The following is a 19,103-nucleotide window of genomic DNA, read 5'->3' as shown; positions in this document are numbered from 1 at the left end:
AGAAAAAACATGAAAATGTGAAGCTCCCGTGTTAAAAAACTGTGTTGAAAGCAAAAAGAACTCCCAATTTCTATTTTTGAAATTCATTATTACTAAGCTATGGTAGAGGGGAACAAGCTGAGTGCTGAGATACGAGTGCTCTTAACTAACATCTTGAATCATTTTCCACAACAGTGAGATTAGCTTGTCATGCAGATGTCTTAGTCCTTCACAGATTTGGTATGGTGCAGGTACTTCTTCAGAGGTCCATGAGCTATCAGAATAACATATCCTTCAGGAGTAAATCTGTACATTAGCAGGATTAGGCCCATAACATGCAAGACAATAATATGTGATAGGTGGTAGGTTGCATCTGTATCCACTTTGTGAGCCACCTTCCTTGTGTCCTTCTACAGATTATTTGGAATATGTTGAGGACTCTATGGTAAGAGCTATCATCAGGAAGCATGAGACTCACCCAGCTACAAACCAGAACTTGATAAATAATCTAGTCATCCTGTCAGATGACTACAAAAAAAAGCCAGCATGACCTTGAAGCCTTGCTATGGGAACATGATATCACAAAAATTGTAATGTTATTAAGCACGTTATTTATAGTTTATAGGGCAGTATTTAGGCCAAGAGAGTTACACTACCTAAAAATCAAATTCTTTGTGGTGCTGAATGCCATTCTCTTGCAAGAAAGCCTTAGAGTAAGATTCATATATAACAGCTGAAGAGGAGAAAGTTTCTCCAATTATTGCTGATCATAAATATAAAATATAGCCCCTCATTTAAACATGCTCGAAAAATTCCTGTTGTCAAAAGAGTAGTGGCAGTGGCCATTCGATTCCCTCCCTGCTGGAAATCTCCCATGGATATCAAGTGGGTTCCTGGAAGGGGACCAAGTGCAATACAGGTTGTAGTGATACACAGTTCTAGTGACTGAAGTTTAATTTTGAGCCATGTTTATAAAATGTTCCTACTGAAGCTGGTTTCTCCCAATATTTTAATTAAAATAACAAATAACTAATTTAAACGAGATAAAGGGAGAAACAGTGTCCTTACTGAGAGGAGAAAGCAGTCCCACAAAAGCCTGTCTCCTTAGATCAAACTGGATCTGATTCTCCAGATCATTGCCCAAGAAGGCTCAAGAGGCACCCACCAGGATGCACTGCACCTTGGAGGCATTCTTCAAGGTGCCTCTTACCATCTTTTCTGCTCAGCACTCACTGAGTAGCGTTACTAGAGTTGCCTGAGTTACCTCAGCATAAATGAGAAGAATGTGGCCTAACAAACCCAGAGCGAGGGGCTGCAAAGCCCATCACAGAGTCTCAACGTTCGTGGAGAAGTCTAGCTTGTGCTTGTGCTGGAACAACCCCAGAAGCAGGGAAAGCATGAGTCCTGGTAAATTTGCAAAGACACTTGCAAAGACTTGAAAAGCCATTTTGCAGCTGGAAGCCATTACAGCTGTCCTTCTTTCTGGAAGTGAGAAGCACAGCTTTGCACAAACTTTCTGCTTTCTATTTGTCCAGATGCTGATGAATGAACTTTCTGAGCTTCAGATGAAGTACAACAGATTACAGGAGAAAAATAAACAGCTGGAACTAACCCAGGAGAAAGGTCATTTTAGATATCAGGTAAGTGGGCTCTTTCTGCCATCCTTCTGGATAAGGCACAGGAATGCATCTTTTTAATGCAAATCCTGTGAGTTTTTAGCATCATGCTAACCATAGTTCATCGCTAACATCTTCCACGACATTGTCAGTGTAAGTCCTAATCTGTCCTTTTTTTTTTTGACACATAAAACACAATACCAATATTTTTTTTGGCCAGGCTGGTAGAGTCTAAACCCAAGGTACCGGGAATGCGTGGCAGTGATGCTTCCAAACAGCCGGACTCACAGTAATATGAATCACCAGGGTAAACTAGAGCACAAGTGAGGTCATGGAGGTTCAGGCCTTGTTTTCACTGAAAAGAAGTAAGAGCTGCCACTGATTCTATCAGAAACAAAAAAATCCACAGAATTTGCCAGCTTGTCCTAAGCCACAAAACATATTTCTCTCCTTGGTTTGTTTCTCATACATAACACTTGTTTTCACTGAGTTTGTTTAATACTGTGAAACTAAAATTCTTTGCTGAAATCCCTGGAGTTTTGGGTAAGTAATGACTCTGTAAAGTACTGAGGAAGGAGCACAAGATGCAGTCCTACCTTCTCAAACAACTCACTCTTTTAAAAGGCACTACTTTGAAATTTAGTCTAACTACTTCTCCATGAAAAATCTTCAGCTCTTTCTTGGAGCAGGTTATGGCCATGTCCAGCCTGAGGATTTGCCCCAAAGGTAGCCAGTTTAATCCCATTACAGCCCAATATCTTGTTACTATATTCTTGCCCAGTGAAAATGGTGACTTTTCCTCTCAATACCCAGGACTTGCACTGTTTTTTTTTTTGTTTTTTTTTTAAAGATGTGGTCAGTGATTGGCTGGTATTTCCAATTTAGACAAGGCCTCTGACACAATATTCTTCCTTCAAATCCATCCCCTAGCAAAGACTTGGACTGATTCTTTCACTGGCCTCTAGACACTTTTTCCTCTTCCTTTCCCAACCATATATAGGTTACTACCCGTTTTCCCTCTCTTGAATTCTCTCTTCTTATTACTCCATTTTCCCACTCCTCTCACAAGACTTTCACCATCTCTTCTTCTCCCTAATTTCCTTCCAGCTTTCCCTCCTTAATTCAGTTTCCCTATTTTCAGGTTGTACCATTTCTTCCTTCTCCCTCTCCCATCTTTCCTTTCTGCCTCTCTGAGACAGTTAATGGAAAACTACATATCTGGAGCTACTTCCCTCTACAAGCCCCATAGAGAAGAGCGCAGAAAGGACTGTATATCAGGACCGACCGACTGTAGTTGGAGCAGAGAGGATAGCAGGTAGAAGCCAGCAACTGGTTTAATATTTCCTGTATTCAGAGGTTTAACATGTTGCATGTACAAGTGTGTGAAGTAAGGAAGCTTGGGTTGCAGAGGCCAGCCAGGATCACAGGGAGGAAATGGGGACATGGACAAAAGCAGCAGTGTAATTGGGAAGATCCCAAAAGAGAAACTGGATCTCCCAATAGGATTTGTACTGGGCTAAAGCCTGGTTCTGTCACCTTGAGAGGTATGGACTTTTCAGAGAACTTGGCAATTATAGACTCACTGTGAGGGGGAAAAGTCCACTCTGGGCTTTTATGCCTTTTCAGAGCCAAAACCAACACAGTTTGCTGTTAGCCACTGCCAGCCTGGCAGAGAGAGCAGTGTCACATGCAGCATTACAGGCCCTTGTGGGAGTTGGGACTGGTATCAAAACTGGACATGATGCAGGTAAGTAACTAACACACTTCTCACATGGCACCTTTATGGCACTCCTCAAGTAACACAGACTTTTATGGACAGCTAAAATCCCATTTACTCTCCTGTTCAACTCAGCTCACCAAGCACACTGGCAAATGCAGTAACATGTAGACTGGCACTATATGATCAGATCAACATTATCACAGCAGTGGGCAATGGCTAGCACTCCAAACAAAGACCTGGGAACAAGCAGGTCCACGCTGTATCTCAGGTCTACCAGTGAGTTACCAAAAGACTGAAAAAGTCACATAATATGCCATGCTTCAGTCTCCCCACAAAGGACAATGTTTCTACACTTCTCATGTTTTCTGTACCATGTAATTAACTTTCAGAGAATACAACTGACATACTGGGAGGTAGGGAGCTACAAAAGAGCTATATATCATCATCACCATATGCACATATGCATGTGCAACATACACACTGCACAAAGCAATGCTAGTCTCATCTTGCTGCCATCCTGTAACACTAATGTCGGTAGATTAGACTCTTTTACTTGATCTGACAACAAATAAAGCCAGGACAGGGAAATTTGTAGTTCTTGGCTGAGATATATCAGAATATGTTCTTCAAAATTATTCTTTTCAGGATTCATCCCCTGGGAATGTAAACCTGTGGAGCAGAGTATCATTGGAGAAAGCCATAGAGCACACAGTCTGCTAGTATAAATAAATCCATTTGGAGACTGCTTCAGTTCAGCTATATATGGACATTTCTAGAAAGTGAGAACTGCAAAGCTTTTTCCAGCAATATTTGAAGTTCTTGCTCCAGTCTCTCCCAAAGCCCTGTATTAAAGTGGGTTAGCAGGATAATCCCATTCCACCACAGAGAGATAATAGAGGCACTGGGAAGTCACTGATCAGAGGTGGAGCCATGGAAAGGGCCAAGAAGAGAGTCCAAAGACGGTTCCCGAGCTGTCAGAGCTTGGGGTCTGACTCAGAATCCAGCCTAAACTCTCAGTCTTTAGTTGAAATCCAGCCCTTTTGAGACAAGACAAATTATTTTACCTTGCAAAAAGTAAAGAGGAAGAAGGAAATCAGTTCACCTTAGAGTCTCAAAATCCAGACCATGGAAATAGTCTGAGTCCATGCGTGTTTTATAGTGAAGTTAGGAAATTTTAAGGGTAGGAATTTTTAATCATTAATCTCAGTATTGCCCAAGACTAGCTTTGGGGGTACAGAATCAGACTCCCTTTTGCGCTTTTTTTCTGAGCCACTGTCTCCACATTCCTGGCTATGCAGTGTGCCAAAAAGGTAGAATATAGCCCTGTACCCACTGTACTAGACTATGATGGGGGCATAGGCTGAGGAGAGCAGAACTGTAGACTCAAATCCCAAAGGTTAGGATGGGACTTGAGGCAAGTATTGATTTCCTGCAGAAGAACGCTCTCCTTTTCATTGCTAGGAATTCAGTTCTGAAAAAATGCAAATTGTACAGTTAGTGACACAGTCCAATCAATGTGGAAAGTTGAAGCCTAGTTTTTGAGACCAAACTCAGTGCAAGAAACTAGCAAGAAGTCACAAAGCCAACTACCAGCAGACAGTGGTAGAATAATACAACCTGGTAAGAAATAAGGGGAAAGCATCCATAGGACACTATTTTAAATTAATGTACTGATATTTCAACAGATTAAAATTGGAAACTTTAACATCAGCCTACCTGGTTTTCCTTAACTAATTCTTCTTCTAATGCTGTTTTTCATTTATTTTCCCTGTGTACCCACACTTGGCAATAATAACTGCAATTGCTGCACAACAGAAACACACTAATAATAAAAACCATTGTCGTTACACTGATTATGCCACAGATGAGTAAGATTGATCTACAATTAGGTGTACTTTGATTCAGGACACCTACTTTGAAATTAGTGTGGAATTACTCATTTTAGCTCACTCTTCTTTGGGAGAATGAAGGGGTTATAAAATGGGTAGAGTAATACACACTCGGTCACAGTGGCAACTGCGATGAGTGATACTATTTGAATCATCCACAGCACCAAAACCATATCACAATATTTTAGAAGCTTTTGAATGTGAAGTCAGTGAAATATAGAGGAATTCGACTCTTGTTCTACCCCGCTAGCTCCTTGCTCTATCCAACTCAACTTGTTCGAGGGGGTTTACACTAGTCACTGGAAACTTCTCTTGAACCTTGAGGTTACCAAACAACACTGTGCTGAGTCTGGTCCCTATCCACTTCTGTTCAGTGTCCAGAGCCCCCTTCTCCAGCCCACAACTCAAGGGCTGAGAGCCACCTGGCAGCATAGACATCTCCAGCAGCCAAAGGTGGAGAGGGGGAGTCCTCCTTCACCCATCCTCCCTGCACTCCCTCTACAGTGGCAATACTGCTCTGGGAGGGACAGAGGTGGAGGAGGGCATCAGGAGCAGAGGCCCTATGGGACTAGATGATGTGAACAGGAGCATGACAGGAGGAGCAAGAAAGGGCAGGACACGGACCCAACATCGCGGATCCCACAAGACCACGGCCGTACTTTGGTAATGGTCAGGACCATGCACACTTATAATCACGATGCATTGTGTCAGCACTGTGTCTGTCGCTCTATATGAGAGACAATTCATTACTTGTAAAAGACGGGCTCTGCTGACTTGTGCCTGGGGAACATCTTGGCCAAAATTTCCAATGTCGTAACAGCATGTTCAGTTCACAGCTGTCCTGTAGGTGGCCAAATCTCTACACCAGAGCAAGGAAAACACTACCAAATTGGAAAGGAATGATCTCACACTTCTTCACACCAGGCTATAGTGAACCAAGGCTATGATTTCTCCCTCATACCATTCGAAACAGGAGAGCTAGTTACTCAGGTTTTTCTCCTAAGGGTCACTGAATTAGACACTCCTAAGTGAGTCACAAGCTGATGAAGCTAGAAGCACTCATTGCAGGTAGCATCAAGTTCCTTTAGATCCAGCTTCAAACTTTTGCCTTTTGTCTCAGTCCAAAGGCAACATCATTTTTAATAGCTCTGACATCAAACCCCTCCTCAAGGCCAGTCCTCCATGAGTCACAAAGAATTAACAAGCTAGTAAAAGTCCCATGGAATAGCAGTTGAATACTGTGTTTGTAGCCAAACTCAACAAGAAGTAGCAGTGGTGGCAGGTACCTTATGATTTAGGACATGTAGGCAAGTGGTGAGAGCTAGCACTGTTGCCCTCAGCTGCCAGGTGGAGCTCAGCCCCAGGGCCCAGGCCCCAGGAATAGATTCCTCTCCACCAAGACGTGATCTCTGAAACGTCCCACCACCATAACACAGACCCCACTCCTTCCTCACCTTGTAAATCTTGAGCTCCTCCCTGGCCAACTGCCTTAGGAGGGTTTGGGACTGCCTTTGCCTCACTCTTGTGTAGGGCATTATCAGGGGGTGGCTTGGACCCTCTCAACCTGTGGAGAGGGAAAGAGCCTCAAACTCTCATTTATAATCACCATGTCATTGGTAAGAGATGAATACACTATCCCCATGTTGGAGCATTTTAAAAAGAAACAGTAAGTCCTGCTCAGTTCTGGGACAGGCCATGAACAAGGCTTCAGTGACAGTGGTCTTTGCTCCTTATGGGAAACACCACCTCCCTTCAGTCTCAGATCACCTGTCCAACCTATAGGAAAATACAGCAGATCAAACAATCTCTTACCACAGTTTCCCTAGGAGAAACCTTCAGGTAATGCCTTACTGTGAGTACGTGTTTTTTTTCCTCAGCCCTTATCCAAACTGGACTGGATTTCTTGAGTAATCCAGAGATTCAGAAGTTGAGACACAGTTCTCTCTCTCTCTCCCCACCTCAAAAAAAAAAAAAAAAAAAAAAAAAAGCAGCCTTTGGTATGGTTAAGGCATAAGAACAAGAATGAAAAGATCTTAAGATCCTTTTTCCTTTGTTCACCTCCCCCTTCTGGGAGGGCCTAGGTTAAATCAGTTCATCCTGTTTTCATACTTGTCAATGCATGTGAAATTTCTCTTCAGTCTTTAAGTGGTGTTGAGGGCTCAATTCAATAGTATTTGAAAGGTGATACTGTTTCATAAATGTTTGATCAAGGCTCAGTCCACAGATTAGAAACCTTTAAGAAGCACGCCCCTTATAACAAAAAAAAAAAAAAAAAAAAAAAAAAAAAAAAAAAAAAAAACCAACCTACTGCACAACCAACCCAGGACAAAGCCAGAACAACCAAAGACAACCTAAGCTGTACCGCAGGAGTCTTTTAAAGAAGAAAATAAGAACATTTTTAAAGAGCTGGGGAAGGCAAGCAATTTTGTTGCCTAATGTGTCAGAGAAATGGCTCAAAAACAGTTCATCCATATGAAAATATGACCCCAGCAATTCTGTCCAGATCAGTGAGCTCAGGAGCAATGTGCTCTACCTCCAAAGGGACAGCCAGCACACCAAAGCTCTGCAAGGGTTCATTTACCCTGGGTAACTTACATTATCAGCTTCACTAGGACTTAAAAACAGCATTTACAGTGACCGAGTACCTCATTCTGGCTCCTCTTCCACCCTCCTCCTGTAGCCCCATCTTTTCTCTTGAACATCCTTGCACAAGACTGCCTGCCTGGGTTTCACCTCCCATGTTTATGACTGTGGACAAAGCCAGGTTGGTGCAGAAGAAAGGACAAAGCATAATTCACACTGAGAAGGCCGTCATGCATCGGTCCTTAAGTGAATCTTGTTAACAGAACCACTTTCTGACACTTGTAACACTGAACTCACTTCTGACTGAAAACAGGACTTTCAGTATTTTTTTTCTTCCGAAAACATGTGTTTTTGATACAAAATGTAATTTCCCTTTGAGATACTACAACCGATAGGTGAATACCTGGATGAAGAATCAAAGTCTCAAGGTGTCAATAGAGTTGCACTCTGCTCCCTCTGTGCTGGACCTTTCCTATGGGGCAGAATCACCAAGCGGGCCACCTCTCTCCCAAGGGCCTCCTCAGGGCCAGGCAGCTAAGAGGAATCATTGCAGCTCTAGCCCCGCTCAGGAACCCAGCCTGAAGAGGAAAATGACAGCTGCAAATGTAAACTGCAACTTTTGGGAAGCATTAAACCTCCTGTTTCGACTGCGGTCTTTCATGTTTTGTGAAGACAAGTCAGAATTTTCCACTGAATTAAACAATTCTGTTTCAGCAACAATTTCCACAAGCAAATTTGTTTTCTCATTTCTTCATCTTCCCCTGCTCCACCAAAATGCTTCAAAGGATTTCAGCCAAAACTGTAAATTGTTGCCTGTATTTTCTTTCCTTATTCTTCTCTATAGGCCACTGTGATTCCCCTTTTTACTTTCTGCATACATGTTTTCCATGAGAAAACCAAATGTTTAGAGTTGCTCTGATCTTTATTTCTGGGACATCGGGCTGTGAGTACAGAATGGTGCCAACATTATATTTGGTTCCTATAGCATAAATCAAAAGCCCCAACAGTTACATCGACAAAACTCAGAAATGTCTCATTTCTCCTCTTTGCACCTCTGTTTAGTCTCTGCAAAGTGTAAAATGCTACCAGTTTGATGTGTAGCATTTGGGACTAAGCTATGTTTTATACCAGCTCTGCAGAGCCCCATCTAGCTCTGGGTGCAAGGCACCAGCAGTCAAGTAGACAGCTCTGGCAGACAGCACAGCACTGCTGGTCTTCACCTGCAGTTCCCCACTGCCTTCCTCCAGCTCCCTGGGATTCCTGCCCTCAGCTGCTCATCATTACTTGCTGCATGGACACAACATTGACACCAGCCCAGCTCATTTAGATTGAAGAGAGGTGATCACACTCACAGACCTTGCTCCTATCCCTCTGCTCCTCTTCCCCACTGGGCAAGGTGATTCTGCAGCTATACTCCCCTTGGAAAACCTCTCTTGGAGTGGACCCGCAGCAGGTGCTTTTGCCATTGGAGCAGTTCAAAGGAGATTCAGCACAACTGAGAAGACTACCCTTTACCCAATATATCATTGGTCTCTGTCAGTTTGAAGCTGTAGTTTTCATTCAGTTGCAGCAGCCAGAATCTGTAGAGAGAAAGTAGGCTTGACCCTCCTGAAGCTTTTGCTTGTTAACTTGAAAAGGGGAAGAGAGGAAAGAGGAGAGCAGGGTGAGGCAAGGAGGACCATCACGATCCTGAACTTGTGACTGGCCTCTCTATATGGTATAAATAGCTTTGCTGGGGACTGAAAAAATAGCTTGCTCAGCAGCAAAATTTCACATCTCAGGTGATGAAACAAAGCAGTAATCACTTCTTGGGCAGCTCAGTTTGACCGGTTATGCCACATTTTGATCTTCTTTGTCAATATAGGATCATGCATGCAACCACTCATTTTCTGTTTTCTGCATGAAGGGACTGTTTCTCCTTCAGTGGATTATTGGCAGAAGCTGGTAAATATGAAATCCCAAGACTGCTTCATGATATGAAAAGATACAAGTTAAAAGAAGAAACAGATTTTCCAGGCTCTGGCAATACTGTTTGTTTTTAGTGCAAGTCTCAGGAGAAAGCCAAAGTTATTTGTAGAAAGCTTGTGTTAACGTTGTGCAGGTTCTCTTCCACTCTCCTGTTACTAAGCCTATTTCCAGAAATAACAATGTTTTACAATGAGCTGTAGCTACATTCCAGATTGATAAAAAGGGATCAATATACTTCTGAGTCAAAGAAGTGTTTAATGGTGGTATTAAGAAACCACTGCTTGAATGCTGGCTTTACCAGCAGTGAAATGGAGATATAATCAGGCTTCAGTACCATGATCAGTAGGTTACATCTGGATAGATGCCCTGAACTGTCTCTTCCCCCCAAAGGTCAAGAGGACTGTCATGATCTAAGATTTGGTCTCCCCTTCCCTTAGAATAATAGCTTGTATGGTTCAGCATGGGGTATATTGATGACGTGAAAAGTGTCAGGATAAAAGTGCGCAATGCAGAAACACAGAAAAGACATTCCTTATAAAATGTTTCCTATGTCACAAAGGTATCCATAATAGAGCAGCATGTACTTATTGGCTTATACAGTGGAAGTAATCGTGCTGACTAATGGCTGCTGATTTCCAGGGGTTAATTGACTCGATTCTATTTCACAAACTGAATAACGACTACAGTAAAAAATATATATGTTCAAAAAAATTAAGGAAGTACAATCCTCAGCAGTAATTAAGCAACAGCAGGAAAGAAAAAGTGTATGAGAGTATTAATGGCGGTAAGGGTAATCAACCTTCTGAAAACCTGCAGAAGCTTTGCAGTTAGACACATGTGGTAAACAGACTGCCACTAATGGGACTGAGGAAGTTCACATGCATCATCTCATAATCCTGACTTCCTTAGTAAAATTAGTCACAGGGAGAAGCTTTTTCGATCCAGACCTCACCATTACCAGCTTCCAAGGTGGCCAAAATAGCTAAGTGAAGATGTACCTTTCGGATACCCTGGAGAATAGCAGTGAGATGCTGAGCACAGCAAATACAACAGTTTTACAGATTACCTTCCTAGAGGAGTAGAAAGCCTGGGCAGAAACACCAGTTAACGTGGAACCAGCCAGATTAACGTAAAATAAAATAATGTATTTACCGGCAATATGGGCAAACATTCTAAAAAAATACATGGAAATGAAATGCAAACCGTTCACAATCTTTTACCCTGTAGTTTCCATCTTTTCCAAACAAATTCTTAAGATTGGAGTACAGTAGTTTCTCTGAATGTACAGTTCCCATTTAATAAAATGATATTTACAACCTTGTGGTTGAGGCTCCAGCTCTCAAAAACTCTGTGTCCTTATGCTGTGTTCACAGAAAGGGATCTAGATTTGGGGACTCATCATTTCCAGGGTCCAGCCCTTCTCTGAGAAGAGGTCAGACCTACACCTTTCCTGCTCCTGAATCTTTCAGTCCCACCTCAGTCATGAGGCAATGTCAGCATTCCTCTCCTGCAGCCACTGTCCTCCTGCTGCCGAAATGCTGCTGCACCACAGGCAGAGCAGGCAGTAAACACCTGCCTAGCTGGCACCCAGCATCCTCCGGTGCTTTTCTGAGCCTCCTTCCACCCCGACCAATGTGCAGCAAGGCCCAACAACCTCTCCAGCCAGGTGGCAAAACATTCACATCCATGGCAAAGTTTTTTCACGTGAACTTCAATTCCATTTAATATGAGAGTCATCCCTCGTGGAATCACATAGCTAGGATTAGCACCTGCAGTTCATTACTGGCTCTTGGTCATGTCCAGATGTAGTAGGAGACAATCAGTTTGCAGTGACTGCTCCCTGGCTTTGTCTTTGAGCAATACTGTGACAAAGGGTCATGTAAGTTTGCATTAGGGAGCAAAAATCAATCAAGACAGAGGTGCTTCTGGCCAGTGGGACTCACCATAAACCTCCATCCAAAACCGTCAGCCCAACCCTGGTCTAATCTCCTCAGGTCTGACAAACTTTCAGTGAACCTGAGGCAGGTGCTCCTGATGCCTGCCCCAGGGCTGGTGGGCCTCGATGCCCCGTGGTGCAGTATGCTGGCATGCCTGCCCCAGCACTGGGATTTCAGGAGCCTCTTGCAGCTGCTCAGGGAACTGACAGATGTTATTAGCAGTGGAACTGACAAGAGTATCAGTTTCATCGAGCCACTCCAAGGACTGCAGAGGTTTCAGTTTGCTGGAAATTCTGAAAAATGTTGGTTTCCACCCAATTTGGATCAAAATCAGGCTTTTGAAAAAATCCAACAATTTCCCACGAACTCCCACTTTTTGGTTGGCTCTGTTTACTACCTGTATGCACAGTGCTTAACACAAGAGGGTCCTCACTTTGGATAGAGGTCAAAGAGATATAGTAATATATATAAAACCAAGCCCAAGATCCAAGACACAAATACAGATTTGCCTCAAACCAGGCAATCCAAATCTTGTAATATACTTCTGAAACTTAATCTGCAGCTCACTCAGTATTAGAGCAATGGGGTCAAACAATTAAAGCTATATTTTTTTTTAAAGCAAGACTGATTTTCTTAAAAGAAAATAAAAAATTGTCAAGAGTCTTAAAATCCCAAATAAGATTCTGAATAACGTCTATCAATTTAATTACTTAATGGGAAAAGCAGCAAGAAGACTGTTTTATTTTTACACTAATAAAAAGATACTGACTGGTGGGATAGCGATATGATGAAGCTATATCCATTTCCAAACCTATCTGCTTAAAACAAAAAAAATAAAGTTTGTGTTTATGAAGTAAGACTTTCATGCTCAAGAGTTTTTTTTCTGCCAGATACAGAGTTCTGCGTACAGCAGCCATATCATTTCCACCCAAAACATAATCTTCAGAGACAAGAGAAAGAGAAGGAAAGAATAGGAAGCGAGAAGAATCAATTGCTCACAAAGTACACCAGACACTAGTATCTTCCTGCTTCAAAAATTGTCCCAATCTCTAATTTTTGGAATCATTAGGAGATCTTTATACAGGCCTGATTAACCCACATCTGCCTGATGTCAGTTTTTTTGCAATATTCTTTGTCAACAGCTGCTTATGACTGCTGTCAGAGATGCACACTGGACTACTGCTGTAACTCAGAATGGCAATTCCTAACATTTCAGAGACCAGCCTCTTACTGGACAATGCCAACAGCTGCATGCCCTCAACAACTATAGAACTGGCACATGCAAATCTCATTAAACCAAGGTATTTGTCACATCAACATTACAGGATTAAACATGCAGGAGATTTGCCTTTCCCAGTTGAAGTGCCTTTGTGTTACTTGACTGTCACTTAATGAATGTCTTGTTCTCAGTGTTACAGAGAGTTAAATCTGGATAGTGTTTGATGTTATGGATTGAATTAAATCCAGACTAGTTTTGATTCTAATTCTCCCCTCCTTTTTAAGAATGTGAGGAGGAATCTTAAGTTTTAAGTAGAGCTCTTGATCTAAGAACTGGGGAAATCACTGGAAACACTGAAGACATACAGGACAGAAGTACTGAATTATTTACTCAACACTAGGCAACAGAAATTCATAAAATGGAGTATGAGCATCCCGGCTTTCCAGGATTGCAGTGTGAGACTAAATGAAGTGTGAATCCCTGAACCATTGCTTGGTAGAAAATGGGATGATTTATTAGGTGAAAGCACACTGCATACTTGCTCTATTACATGCTGCTTTTAGCCCGGCTCGTGGGCTGTTTTTTTTATTGTCAATATTTACAGGAAGATCAAGAAATTAAAGAGGCAGCATTCTCCACTGTCTTTCAAGGCAGCATCTAATGCCCCAGAGGGATGCAGGGAGTTGATCAGAGTGCCCATCCCTACAGTGTTTCCCTTTGGTTTGTTCCAGCACTACGTACTGTACTTTTGCAGGCACCACCAGTACTGGTGTGAACTGGAATCCAGCTCCTCCAGCTTCTTGGAGGAAACCCAATGGAAGGTAGCAGTGCCTCCTCTGGGACATGCCTGTGGATGTCCACCACCAAAATGTGCTTGGCAAGCAAAATACACCCCCTGCACACCTCTGGCCCTGCTGCCCCATGCAAAACCTGCACACAGCTAATGAGGCTAAACAGAGTTCTGGTTTCAGCCTGTGTGGCCGTCCCAATTAGGTGTCTACAGAGTTTAGGTAGAAATGAGTGAAGCACCTGAGTGAGATTTCCCCCCACAGGCATCTCACAAGAGGTATCTGAAGAGGCCATTTAATAACAAATGTGTGGAGGATTAAAATATTGGTGCTTCAGACAGGCAGAGTTGTGGGGAGCAAGAGGAGCAATACAAATATGTAATCCAAATATCCATAAGCCATGAAGAGGAGCACTTAGAGATATAAAGTTTACCTGTAACACCTCCTGCCGAGGTTACTGAAGGAGAGTTTACTACACTGTCAGTTAGTAATCATCCTGGTCAGAGGTCACTATGCTTCTTATCCAGCATAATCTGCAGCAAGAGCTGCAGAGGCCTGGCATCTTCCCCTTGGACTGGGGAGCATGCCCAACAGTCAGCTCAGCCCTCCTCCTTCCCTGGGTACCGAGCAGCTTTGCAAGTGCATCCGCGCCATCTAGTGACTGTTCACCATTATCAAAATGTCCCATTTAGAGCAGCCCACTGCGGTGACAGCATGTAGAAGAAAAAAGATACTGGAAAGTAATTACTCAGCTAATTACTAATAATTTTACCTGAGTAAACATATACTTGAGAAGGAAGAAGCACAAGTTCTACTGATTCCTTAGCCATGTGCTCATTAAGCCATTAAACACCAGGGAGAGACAAACGCAGGTAAGTTATTCTTTCTGCTTATCTCTTTTCCTGTTACCTATAAAAAAGAAAGTGCTGCGGTTTTGCCCTCTGGGAACTATGCAAAGAAATTCATCTCAAAATGTAAGTATTGAAAATTCCCTCAATGTCTTCTGAGTGCTTCGAAGCACTTGGATGTTTCCCTCTGGAGGGAAAACACAAAGATCCACTAAAAAGGATTGCAGAGTTGTTATACCAGAGGTAAATCAAGCATGAAGTGCCTTAATACTGTGTTAGTCTTTTCTCTAACTAATGAGCCTGTACCTAATTACAGCTTTTGTAGCCCTCTCTTCAGAAGAATCTACAAGAGCAACATGGTCTCCAGTTATCAGAGGCCACAAACGCCCTTGCTCACGTTTTTAATAGCAAACTTAAGATCTTCAGTACAATATGCCAAAATTGCATATGACAGGAAGAGAACAAAGAACAAAAGGAATGATCAGTGGTGGTGGTTCCTGCTGTAGGAGAGAATTTTGTGAGGATCATCTAGCTGTTTTCATCTAAGAAGTCATTGTATTCCACAACAAGGAGGAAGGAAAAAAACCCAAAGAATCCCCCAAGCCCACCAGTTCTTGTTAGGAATTTTACTGTTAATGTTAAACCCAGACACTGGCTCTTTAAAAGTTTTTCCAAGTCAATAGAAATAACAGATCATTGTATCTGACATTGTATCTATACAGCTTCAGAAGATGCTAAAAAGACTCAAGACGGGGATTACATATCTCAAAGAGCAAAATCCCTCCCTGATGTTTGCAGAAGATCAGCACACTTTCTGAAACACGGAGCTTGCTGTCTTCTGCCAGAGAAAGGATACTGGCCCAGGCAGGCCTTTGATCTAACCAGACAAGCTGTCCTTGCACTTTACATAACATATGCAAGACACAGCAGTCACTTGCTAAGTAGAACTCCTGGAAGTAGCACTGACATTTTGATGGGAACCTAAAAAGCATATCAAGGACACCAGCTACAGTAAACTAAAACATCTTTAATGCCATGTGTCACTTTTAGTATGGCTGAAAAAGCCACAGACAGCATAGCCAGGCTCCTGTGTTTAAGGACAGAGGAACTGAACATGTTTAACATCGTGCATATGTGCAGCAGAGGTGCTGGAGATTAGCACTCCTGCCTAACCCCCCTCCAGGTGATATTGCAGCGCACCTGGTAGCTGCACTTCTATTTTAGAAGCTGCCAGATGGATCAGCCACTTAACCAGAAACGCTGGCAGCTCTGTGCAGCTTCACCATCCAGTGAAACCAGCTGAGGAGAAACACTCAGTTGTAGAAAACAGGAGAGAATGTGGGTAAAGGTAATGGTCTTAGAAACTAGCAATACCTAGGAAACTTTCCTACTTCTACTAGAACCGTGGGCCATGGAGTGTGACACTATACTGAGCTGAGTTTAAAACAAACAAACAAACAAAACTGTCCAAGAAAAGCTCCTCTCTCTCTTTTTAGGTCAAATTTTTGGTCTGTCCTAAGCCTTTCCCCAGTTTTATCCCTCTTCTAAGTGAGTCACTTTGACACGTCTGCCGGCAGGGGCCAGCAGTGGCCAACGCTGAGGAGGACAGCTCAGACACACAGGTATCCCTGAAGAGAGGAAGGACGTGAACAGCAGGTGTTTTACTCCACTACACAGCAAGATATTCTGGCTGGCCAGGAGATGAAATGTGGCACAACCACCGTGTTAACTGTGCATTAACAGGAAGAAGGACCATGCTTAGGCGTCTGTTAGCTTACCTTAACATGCTCCTAGGTGCTCAGAAAAAGGGCCTTTGAAGGGTCTCTTTCCAAAGATGAGGTGGCAGACACACGGAGAATTCTGCTTGGAAGAGAAAGATATCAAAGAGAAATGTGCTTCCTGGACTAGGAGTACCCTGGCAGGAAAGGCTGGGATTCAAACAGCACTGTCTTATTTTGAATTAAAAAAAAAAAAAAAAATCTAAACAAGAGACATTTTAACAACTTAAGTATTATCTCTATCATTATTTTTATGAAGTAAATTAGTAGTTACTGTGAGTATTTACCATCTTTTATAAACTCTCCTTTTTTTCAGAATCACTGAAATGCAACTATGCCTGGCAAGAGTTGGCTTTGATGCAATAGCTGAAGAAACAGATATGGAAATTTGTAAAAGCTTCAACAGTAAAAGGAGCATACAGGGATTTGTATTCAGTCAGGATAGGAACCAATGAGAAATGGAGTAACAACTCATGCTCTATTATTGTGATAATGCCTAGAGAAGTGGGGCAGAAAGGTGGGTGATAACTATAGCCAGTGGCTAGGGGACTTTGAGGTATAAGAAACTGATGCAGAACTAAGACGACAACACTGCTCTTCCCTTCATCTTACCATATTTCATTTTTTTCTTGTGAGAAGGACATAAGATTCTATGAGAAGAATAACCACTGCTCGTGCACATCATCATGCTGTATTAAGTTTCAAACATGGCATGGAGCGGAATCTCCGTAAGAGACCTCTGTAGGAAAAGGACACGGGAGTTAATCACTGTAACTGCTTATCCCTCAATTTACTGAGTGCTGCAATGTGCTGTGCAGAACATACTTTATCATCTGGCAGCAAGGTGAATTCATTTACTTAGAATTCAATGATTACTACAGAAAAATGCACTGTCAGATTTGCCTGCAAATAGACAAAGTAGAGAAAAGACTTATTTTTCACAGCAATAATATTATTTTGAAGTTGAAAGTTTCCTTCTAAAACCTGAGAAAACTTTTTGAACAATCATGGCGTTTTTGTGCAAGTGGAACACAAGCACAAAGCCTGAAATACATCATTCACCACATAAAGACAGAATCTTCCAACGTTTTAATCAGGAAAGATGATTGTCTATGCCACAGATACAACACAGTCAGCAGAACTCTGCTTAGCAGGCATTTTAAAATGGCAAATGATTTGACACCCAGACAGGCATCAGGCCTATGGGTCTTGGACAATCTTTTGCTTGATGTCTGTAAAGCAGCTAGCACATGAGGGGCTGGTCGGCAGCTGGCAATCCAGCTGTCTTAACACCAGAGCCACTAACTAATGAGAGCTGCCAGGAACTGGCAAGCAATGCTTGAAAAGCTGTCACTTCAGTCCTGATCCCTCCCCACACTCCAAGGTCTTTAATCAATTGTTTTTAAATTAGCGTTTACTTTTCACAATAACTCTCCTGAAAAGTTCTATTGATAGCTTAAAAACAAAGCAGAGAGGGAGAACACACAGTTCTAGCAATTACTAGGTTGCAGAAAGATTTTTTTTTTTTTTAAACTCCCTCCACCTCCAGTTAGGTCACTTGGTGCAGTAAACCAACATTTACCATCCTTATGTGTACCTGACCATTATGCCTCTGTTGGGAAAATGCTGCCATATATTCAAGAGCCTGACATGCTTTTCAGAGCATTTAAAATGGTTATAAATATAAGCAAGCTAAAGAGCTGAAGTGTTTATTTACAGCATTGTTTGCCCCAGCAGGGAACCGGTGCCTCATGGTTGTTTGTTCTTGCACCCTTAACCCAGCCATGGGAGGCTTTAATTCATTGTAAACTGAATTCTGGTTTGATCCCCCATATATGAGCAACAGTTAAATTAAAATGCATGAATAACAATAACAAAAACAGTTTCCACTGATAAACAGCAGAGAGCCTTTTTTCACTCAGACCTCAGTAATTTCGGTGTTACAGGGAGCCTTGCAAGAGGCAGTTTCCTCTTTCTAGACTCTTTTTTTTTTAAATAATAAGACACGGTAGTGGAAAGACAGTGTAATGGAAAATGCAGACATTTTCTTGACTTCAAGCAGAGAGCAGCTTCTGGCTATTAGTAACACCCAGACTTTTGTGTACAGAAAAGGCTGCTGGGATAAAAGAAGGTACCATTTTCTAATTAAACTGGTCCTGACAAACATTACTCAATGTTTATTTTTGTGCCGTCATTGATCATATTTTATACAGCGAAAACTAACCTGAAATTTCACCTTGCTGTCTTGGTATTTATCCTCCAAACATCAAGCCTTGATTCGCCCCTTTTTCTTTTTCTTTTTTCTTTCTTTTTTGCCACCGAACCAGTGACCTGTGTTGTCTTTGGGGTGGGGAATAGGGAGAAGAAAGAAAAGTAACTATCAAATGTCCTGTTTTTCAAGGCTTAAGGGAGGGTGTCCTACTTTAGCAGGGATCTAGCTGAGATTGAGCATTGAGATTTTCTTGTTTCCTTTGAAAAACATCATGACAACATTTTTCAACAAGCATTTATGTATTATTTGGTAAATAAATACTCCACTTCTTGGATGAAAGGGACAAACAGCTCCCTGTGCGTTTAACTGCTGCTCTTTCCTACTCAAAGGCCTCTATAGCAGATATGCAGCAGTGGGAATAGTATTTCATTACCTGTTCTGACAGATCTGGTCCCTGGGCAATACCTGTGCTTTTGAAACATACCAGAAGCAGTAAGAAAAGAGAGTGGAGCCTGGTGGCACAGGGCTGGACCTCCAGGCACCTGAGATCTCCTGCCCGCTCTCCT

General features: G+C 42.3%; 1 protein-coding gene across 6 annotated transcripts in view; it reads right to left on the bottom strand.

Annotated features, from left to right (window-relative positions):
• ASB2 (ankyrin repeat and SOCS box containing 2) overlaps positions 1-19,103 on the bottom strand; it is a 94,210-nt gene that overhangs the window by 54,291 nt on the left and 20,816 nt on the right. For 3 of the 6 annotated variants that reach the window (XR_010389329.1, XR_010389333.1, XM_026111615.2), the window contains 3 exons: positions 18,550-18,665; positions 16,938-17,064; positions 16,326-16,407 (listed from right to left, as the gene is read on the bottom strand). The gene's annotated coding sequence lies outside the window, so the exon portion shown is untranslated. Of the gene's footprint in view, positions 1-6,658; positions 6,769-7,016; positions 7,163-8,190; positions 8,366-9,143; positions 9,368-16,325; positions 16,408-16,937; positions 17,065-18,549; positions 18,666-19,103 lie in introns of all 6 variants that reach the window. The other 3 variants (XR_010389331.1, XR_010389330.1, XR_010389332.1) reach the window with 3 other exon arrangements.

This window comes from Dromaius novaehollandiae, chromosome 5, assembly GCF_036370855.1.
Source record: "Dromaius novaehollandiae isolate bDroNov1 chromosome 5, bDroNov1.hap1, whole genome shotgun sequence".
Lineage (NCBI taxonomy): Eukaryota > Metazoa > Chordata > Aves > Casuariiformes > Dromaiidae > Dromaius > Dromaius novaehollandiae.
This window is presented reverse-complemented; position numbering and strand designations above follow the sequence as displayed.